The sequence below is a fragment of the Lolium rigidum genome, chromosome 3 (genome assembly GCF_022539505.1).
Source record: "Lolium rigidum isolate FL_2022 chromosome 3, APGP_CSIRO_Lrig_0.1, whole genome shotgun sequence".
NCBI lineage: Eukaryota > Viridiplantae > Streptophyta > Magnoliopsida > Poales > Poaceae > Lolium > Lolium rigidum.
Genome location: NC_061510.1, coordinates 104,251,471 through 104,259,407, shown reverse-complemented (window position 1 = coordinate 104,259,407; position 7,937 = coordinate 104,251,471). Strand labels below are relative to the sequence as shown.

The following is a 7,937-nucleotide window of genomic DNA, read 5'->3' as shown; positions in this document are numbered from 1 at the left end:
TTTTCGTGTCCATACCTCGTTGGGCCGATGGGGCACGTCGGTGTGCGATGTACTCAGTACGTTACGTATACAGGTGTCTGAGTTGGAAATGGCACTATGGCAGGGCCAGTTTCACCAAGAATTGGTACAGAAACGAGAACACTTAACTGACAGGGTCAGTACATCGCCCAGTAATTCCTGGGCAGATTTCATGACAACAATATGCGGACAGATTGCTCAGGATCTCACCACGTTCAATTTCTTTCAAGTTACAGGTGAAGAGCCGTCCATGTCAAAAGCACTCCATGCACCAGCTATTCTCTCGCTAGAGAAACATCTAGAACAGAAACTAAGCTCAACAAAAAAAAACTTGGAACTAATGCTTTACTGAAGCCCTCCTTTTGTCAGGCAAGTAAAATTATAACCCTTGGAAGCCACAAATTAGTCATGTACTAGGCACCGGGCACAACCACGACGACACCTCGCTAAAACTCGAGGATCCTACGTTCAATCACTGGGACATTGTACAGATGACAAGGGTTAACGGCACTATGATTGCAAAATTGACTTGTCAACCTGCTCATGGCCCGAAATCAAGCTGCTGGGTCTTCCTGCCTCCCAGATCCACATTGTACAAACAAAACGCACACCTCCAGACTACGAAATTGCAGGAGATCTTCCAACTGGCAGTGACAGGCAGCCCGAAAACAAACCACTATCTAGGACCAAATATGCTGATGGGTGATCACCTTTCAGGAAGATGCGAAGAATTGGGAAGCAGTGGTTCCTCTAGCTGAGCATCTGCTAGAAGAGCCTGAACCAGAGCTTGGGACGGGGTCTGGGCCTGAGCGAGCGCCTGCGCCATCGCGTCTCCCTGGGCTTGGCTCTGCTGCTTTAAGAACCTATTCATCCGTTCGAGCAGCTGGATCGCTTTCCTTTTGCCCCTGTCTGTGCCGCTCTCTGCTAGCTCCTCTAGCAAGGTCACGATGCCCTGCTCCTGCGCTTCCGCAAGATGCTGTTGCTGCTGTTCTCCATTGCAGAGATGCACTAGAACAGCCGCTGCATTCTCCTTGTTCCTTGCGGATCCATTTCTGATAACCCCAACCAGGATTGGTATGGCGGCCGCAGAGCTAATAGCTGCCTTGCCCTCAGGATGGCTCGAGAGAATTGCTAGAATAGCAAGGGCCTCATCCACCATTCCACTTTCAGTCTCTGTTAGAAGTTCAAGCAGTATAGGGACCAATCCAGCTCTGATAGCTTTACCTTTGTTGCCCTGATAGATACACAAGTTAAATAATGCAGTTGCTGCATCCTTTTTACCGCGTTGACTTCCATTACCCAATAGCAGTACCAAAGCTGGAATTGCCCCAGAAGCCCCAATCATCACCTTGTTCTCATCCACAAGTGATAGGCTAAATAGTGTGGCAGCTGAATTCTCCCGGGCTTCCATGCTGCCCCTCTTCAGCACATGTACGATTCCAGGAACAGCTCCAGAGGTAATTATTCTTGCTTTGTTTTCTTCGTAAATAGAAAGATTCAGAATAGCAGTAACCACATGTTCCTGAGTGCTAACATCGGTGGTTGGTAGAAGGCTCACAAGGATAGGAATAGCACCAGCTTCTCCTATACAAGCACGATTTTCAGCACTACGCTTGGCAAGCTGACGAAGCATACCTGCAGCGGCGCGTTGGTCTGCAAGATTCTGGGATGACAGTTTCTGGAGAAGCTCAATAACTTTACTATGCTCAGAAGCGGTACATGTTGCTGGTGCATTACTTTGTTGAGCAGGGCGCTTTGGCGGCTCCACGCCATTTGCTTCACACCATTGAGCTATGAGGCTTCGAAGGACAAAGTTTGGAGTTAACGATTTATTGGGAAGCTTCTGCTGCGTCTTAGGACAGGTGTCATGCCCAGCCTCCAACCATCTCTCTATGCAACCTCGCTCGTAAGTCTGAATACATACATATTCAAGAAATTCTTGTCAGTTGAAATATAAACAGAAGCTCACTAAATTGACAGCAAACATAAAAGCAAGTTACACGGAAACCTGTCCAGTGGAGACAATAACTGGGTCTTTCATTAAATCAAGGGATATTGGGCAGCGGAAATCATCTGGAACAACAGGAAACGTCGAGTTGTCATTTGGGGAAAGGTTTGCTGCACTTGCTGCGATGCCTATTACAGGGTCCTGAGTCTGCATAAAATCCTTGATCTTTTTCAGAAGCATTGAAACATTCTCAACAACCGCGCCAGGGTCCCCCCCACTAGCCATCTCATGCAAGGTCAATGATTCTTGATTGAGGTCAGATATGGTGACAAGCTGCAATTTCTCAGATAAACTTCGAAGAATATCTGGGTCAACAATAGCAGTGGCGCTTGAATTGTAGACAGATATTAGATCATTAAAGAGAATGTCATCAGATGTATCAGGTCGTTCTTTTGCCCTTTTGAATTGAGCGTGGACCAGTTCAACCTGCACAATAATTGGACATGTTTTAGCTGCAGATATAAAGCAAGACAAACCAAACAGAAAAAAAACAAAATGATTTCACTATAAATACAAAAGGAACTCAGGAGTAAAGATGGTTTACCTGTTCCCTTACTTCATCTGATATGCCAAGCTCATCAAACGAGATACCAGCTAACGCTTGTTCAAGCCTCGAGGTAATGTCCTGGAAAGTCTGCATTATTTTGTCTCTCTGGAGAACCTGCAAACAAGGTAACCACGAACTGTTAGAAAATGGTAATGATTTAATGGTGTACTGCATGCAAAAGTATACAACAAAATGTACCACAACAGTGACCAGCTTTGTAAGTCTGCCGACCAGCATTACTTAATTCTTATAAAGGTATATGTTATATGTATCAAGAGATATTAAGCCTACTCAACCACAGACTCGCTACTTTTTCTGAACGAACTCGTGCAAAGCAAGTAGCGGTGCATTATTAACCGCCGCATACCTCATCAAAACAGAGCAACTTAGTGTCAATATTTCTTAACAATGATCACAGAATATTAATAACTAGCACATATTTAAACGTTAGCCTATGCAGTGCGATTCAAACATCACGTAGCCTTCGGCCTCAAATATCTGGCACTCAGATACGACAGTTTTATTATACCCTGTAATAATACATACCAAAGATAACTCCAAATATATGACTGGATGGTTTACACCCTTAGGTCCAGCTTGGAATGTCATTTTCCAGGTCAGAACTGACCTAACTTACGGGGCCTGATATATTCCCGCCATAGGCCAGGAATCGCATTTAGTTTGTCGTTTTGGACGGGTCCAAAAACAACAGTTTTCCATTTCCGCAGGGGAAAAATGATCCAGCCGGGACCTGCGTTTTCTTATCCTCCACAGTGACACCGGTTTAGTTGTGCACATTGATTTCCAAGTGATTTTTTCAATCCAGTGATTTATTTTCCGTAAGTTGCCAAGCGGGTTTAAAGTGCTTGCAGTACTTTGCTAGCTATGACTAAAATATTATTGTCAATTGACTACGTCTTTCCCTGATCTTAGGCTCAGGCTCACACATCCATGGATGAAACCTTGTGGAGTGTCTATCCCATTTAGGTTCAATTAGGATCCCTCTGGTTTTCCATTTCCTCACAGTCCATCAAGAACTGGGCAATAGCCAATTGGTCAGAGTGCAGTGGTGTCACAGTGCGACCCATATGGGGAAAAATAAATCTCATTGCTTATTCTGTGGAGCAAATAAACCAGTGTATCCAATTATTTTATTAATGTGTCTGCGGTGGTAGTACCCTCAGTCTCATCAGTTGCATTACCAATACGGAAGTACGGAACTTCAGAAACTAACTGCAGCTTCCTCCCGACGAAAGACCTGTGGCAGTGCAGCTGCCAGCTACTGCCGACCATAGTTCGTGACAATCGTGATCCCAGACACTTTTGATTGTGATAAATGGCCCGCTCACCACTCGCAAACCACTAACATGAGCTAACTGTACATACCATCCTCAGTTGCGAACACGTTTTCCTTATCAGGTATTTCTGTAACCAGTGGCTACGCCAAGTTCAATACTTTAAACGCAGCTAGCAATATATCTTCCAGCTTTGCCACCACCATTCCCATGCATGATGCATCCATGCTTAATACTCCAGGTCATATTTAAACTTTACGTGGAAAGTTATTCTTTTACATTTTGAAACCAGTATTACCAACGCCTTGGTGGAAAAACTGAGTATAACATGATCAATCCACGTCACAGGATTATGTCCGGCCCTCATACCCCAGAATTTTTTTTGGAAAATAGTTTGTAAAGATAAACTTCCTTAACAAACTAGTCAACAAGATCATACATGCATGTAACGACATGTTGATCGAATTCTCCAGATATCTGAGTCCTCCAGCTCCACTGCATTATTGTTATACAAAAAAACAAGACGAGGGCCCATAGTGGCAGTGTTGGGTTCTGTCTCAAGTTGCATAAAAAGGAGGACCCTATCTCATGATTGATATACCAAGGCTGAGAATCATAGTTAGTGTCCTAGCTGCATTAGAGGTACCGTTCATGTGTGTTGCTAAGGAGGAAACAAATTAGACTAGCCAACAGGCCGAGCCACAAAAACTGGGATGCCAAACTTGGCCTATGACTCTATGAGATACCCTCATCGTTCCCTATTACATAATAGTGGCACTTGCGGGTAATTTCATCACAACTTTGGTAGAAAACAAGACGACCAGCTCAGCCATTTGCAAAAGATCTAACGGCCCGTGTCAGGAAGGGGTAAGAGGTGAATCGACGGCCACCGCCGATCGACATATATATAAGAGTTAAGAATAGCATTGAAGCACCATCACTTTCACCTGCATCAAAGAAAAAACATAGATGGCTGGACAAGTGCTATCAGCTCTAAACATGCTGTTTGTAAAAAAAGCAAGGCTAGTGTGAACAATAGCAGTCACCAAAATAGCAACAGTGATGAATAAACTAGTTATTGTAGAGTGAGCTCACAGCTATCTTGTACTACACACTTTGTTACAAATATTACTACATATGACCTAGTAGCCGCAATAGAGGTTTCGTTCACGTGCTTTGCTAAGAATGAAACAAATTAGACTACACAGCAGGTCAAGCCAAAAAAAACTGGGGTTGCCAAACTTGGCCTATGAGACACCCTCATCATTCCCTACTACATATTAGTGGCAGTTGCGGGTAATTTCATCAGAACTTTGGCACTAAACAGGTTGATCATCTCAGCCATTTGCAAACGATCTAATGGCTCATATCATGTGGAGCCTAAGCGCCACCGCCGATCAACATGTATATAAGAGTAAAGAATATACATTTAGCGCCATCGCTTTCACCTCACCCAAAAAACACACTAGCTGGACAAGCGCTATCAGCTACAAGTATGCAGTTGGTGAGAAAGGCTAGTGTGAACCCAGATATGGTAAGTAATAGCAGTAATTAAAATAGCAACATTGATGAACAACTAGTTGTTGTAGACCTAGTAGTCTCTCAAACTGCCAGTATTTATAACATAATAATAATTGTATTTGTCAGACCAAAATTAGAAGGTATATTATTCAGTAACTATAGCTTGGGTTTTCCTAGTCTCTGAAACTACCAGTATTTATAACATAATAGTATTGGTGAGACCAAAATTAGAAAGCGTTTAATCAGTAACTGTAGCTTGTGTTTTCCTAGTCTGACCCATCCGTGTCAACACAAGCAATAATAAGCTAGGGTATATATTAGACAGAGTTGTTCAACACCAGTAAACAATGTCAAGTTGTCACCTGCCCTGGCCCGGCATTGATTTGACACCAGAAATTCAAAACCTGGTCCAACCTCAGGTATTTTTTAAGGTTTAATAATTAGATTTTGCACAAACAAGAAATAAGAAAGAGGGCAACATTTCGCAAGTGAGTAGCGACAGGTTCTAATTATGCACCATAGAACGGTGCGATAATTCGTCAAGTGAAACCTCTTAACTCCACAGCTAAATCCTTGTGTAACGACGCAAAAGGCGCGAAATTACGGGGAAATTTAGGATGCAGCGTGCACAACGGGACAGCAAAAGAAACAGGGATGTTTAATCAAGAAGACGGGAAATCCCACCAGGAAGATCTTGCTGCCGGTGCTGCCGAGGCGGAGCAGGTCCTTGGCGGCGGCGAGCGCGTCCCTGAGCTGGCGCAGGGCCGCCACCGAGGCCTCCGGCAGCGGGCGCGGCCCTCCTTGGCCTCCTCCAGCATGGGCGCGAGCAGCCGGATCCGGCGCGAGAGGTTGCAGAACTGCCTCCGGTACGCGTTCCTGAAGTCGGAGATGGCGGCGATCTCGTCCACCAGCTCCGCCACCTTCTCCACCAAATCCCCCACATCCTCCGGCTGCGGACCGGCGGAGGCCGCCTCGGCCGCAGTGGTGGCCGGCGCGGCCTCGGCGCTGGGCTCCTCGCCAGTGTTGTTGGGCTTGGCGTCCTCGTCCATGGTGGCGGAGGCGCAAAGGGCTCAGCTTTGCGGCACAGTGTAGGAGGATAGGCGGTGCAGCGTCGTAGCGCGGCGGCCGGCGCAGTGGTGGCGAGCTGGGGGTGGAAGGGGGATTTGGGGTGGTGGCCTCCGTCCGCTCCGCTCCAACTAGTAATCTAGGCATGTGGGCCGTGGGTCCGGGGTGTCAGTCCAACGCACCGCGCCGATATAGGAGCCGGCGGCGGCGGCGCGGCTCGGCTCGGCTGGTGCAGCTGAGGCGTGGACCGCCCGGAGCGGGAATCCCGAGGCCGGATGGACCGTGGCGATGGGCGCCGGCGCATGCGGCGGGTCCAGGTAGAAAAGTGTGTGGATTTGGATCGCTTTTTCGCTAAGTACCCAAACGGTTCCTCGTTGATCGGCCAGTTTGGGATTGCTCCAAAACAGAAGCAAAGATCGGCGCGTCGATACCTGCCTGCTTACCTAAGACACTGCTGGATCCCGCGTCGGTTTGTTTAAAGCGTGTCAGTTAGTAAGCGTGTCAGTTAATCTAGATAAGCATTCTAAGAGTTTTAATATTTTACAATATTGTATTTTTGCTTCTTTTAAAGATCTGTTGTAATTTTTGCTGGGTTGGAGAAGTGAGAAGATGAGAGAGCTAGCTGCAGCACCGCCTTCTATACACCTTGTGACAATGTGGTATGAAGAGAACCAACCCGTGGTTGGATGGTTAGGAGGGTAGTGGCACCCCCAGCTCACCAGAGTTTAAATTTCAGATTTGACACTTTGGTGTCTCATAAAGGCGGAATATTCTTCAGTGGGAGGCGACATCCCGTTGACAGCGAGGTGTCTGTGGTGACTTCGTCAATCTCAAGACCCGCCAGATCAGTTTTTCAACGGTGTCTCTTGGAGGTGCTCATAGGGGATAGGATGTGCATGTGTCTTTGATTGTACATTGTTTCGCAAAAAAAAAACAATGTGGTATGAACCAAATATTAATGAAATATATATACTAAACCTAACTAGCTCTATACACGTAAACAAGATCAGACGCGGATGCATAAAAAAGCTGCAGGGGCACACTTTTTAATTTTTATATTTGCACTGCCAATGTGTGAAAAAAAAACCTAAATAATTAAATATAAATATTTTCAAAATATTTAGGGTGCACCACGGCCCACCCAGCCACCCTGCTGCATACGCCCTTGAACGGGATGGCAACAATGTACACCCAACGGTTGGCTCTATTACTTCATCCAAGCCCAAATGATTATCATGTATTTAATGAATCTAGACATATTTTTGTCTTTACATTTAATCTAATCTAACAACAAGTGTCTAAGATCAAAGAAAGTACTCCCTTAGACCCTAATACTAAATTTTTTTTTTGAATTTTCACCGGGGGGGAACGGGTCCCCACCTGAATATATTTGATTCAAAGTTGCCTATGAGACTTTTCAGCCTCTACAAGATAGGGTTCAAGTGAACCGGAGTTTTACAGGGGATACAAGAGAAGAGAAAGA

At 45.5% G+C, this 7,937-nt stretch overlaps 1 pseudogene; it reads right to left on the bottom strand.

Moving 5' to 3' along the window:
* Positions 1–345: 345 nt before the first annotated feature.
* Positions 346–6,516, bottom strand: LOC124702093 (annotated as a pseudogene).
* Positions 6,517–7,937: the final 1,421 nt, after the last annotated feature.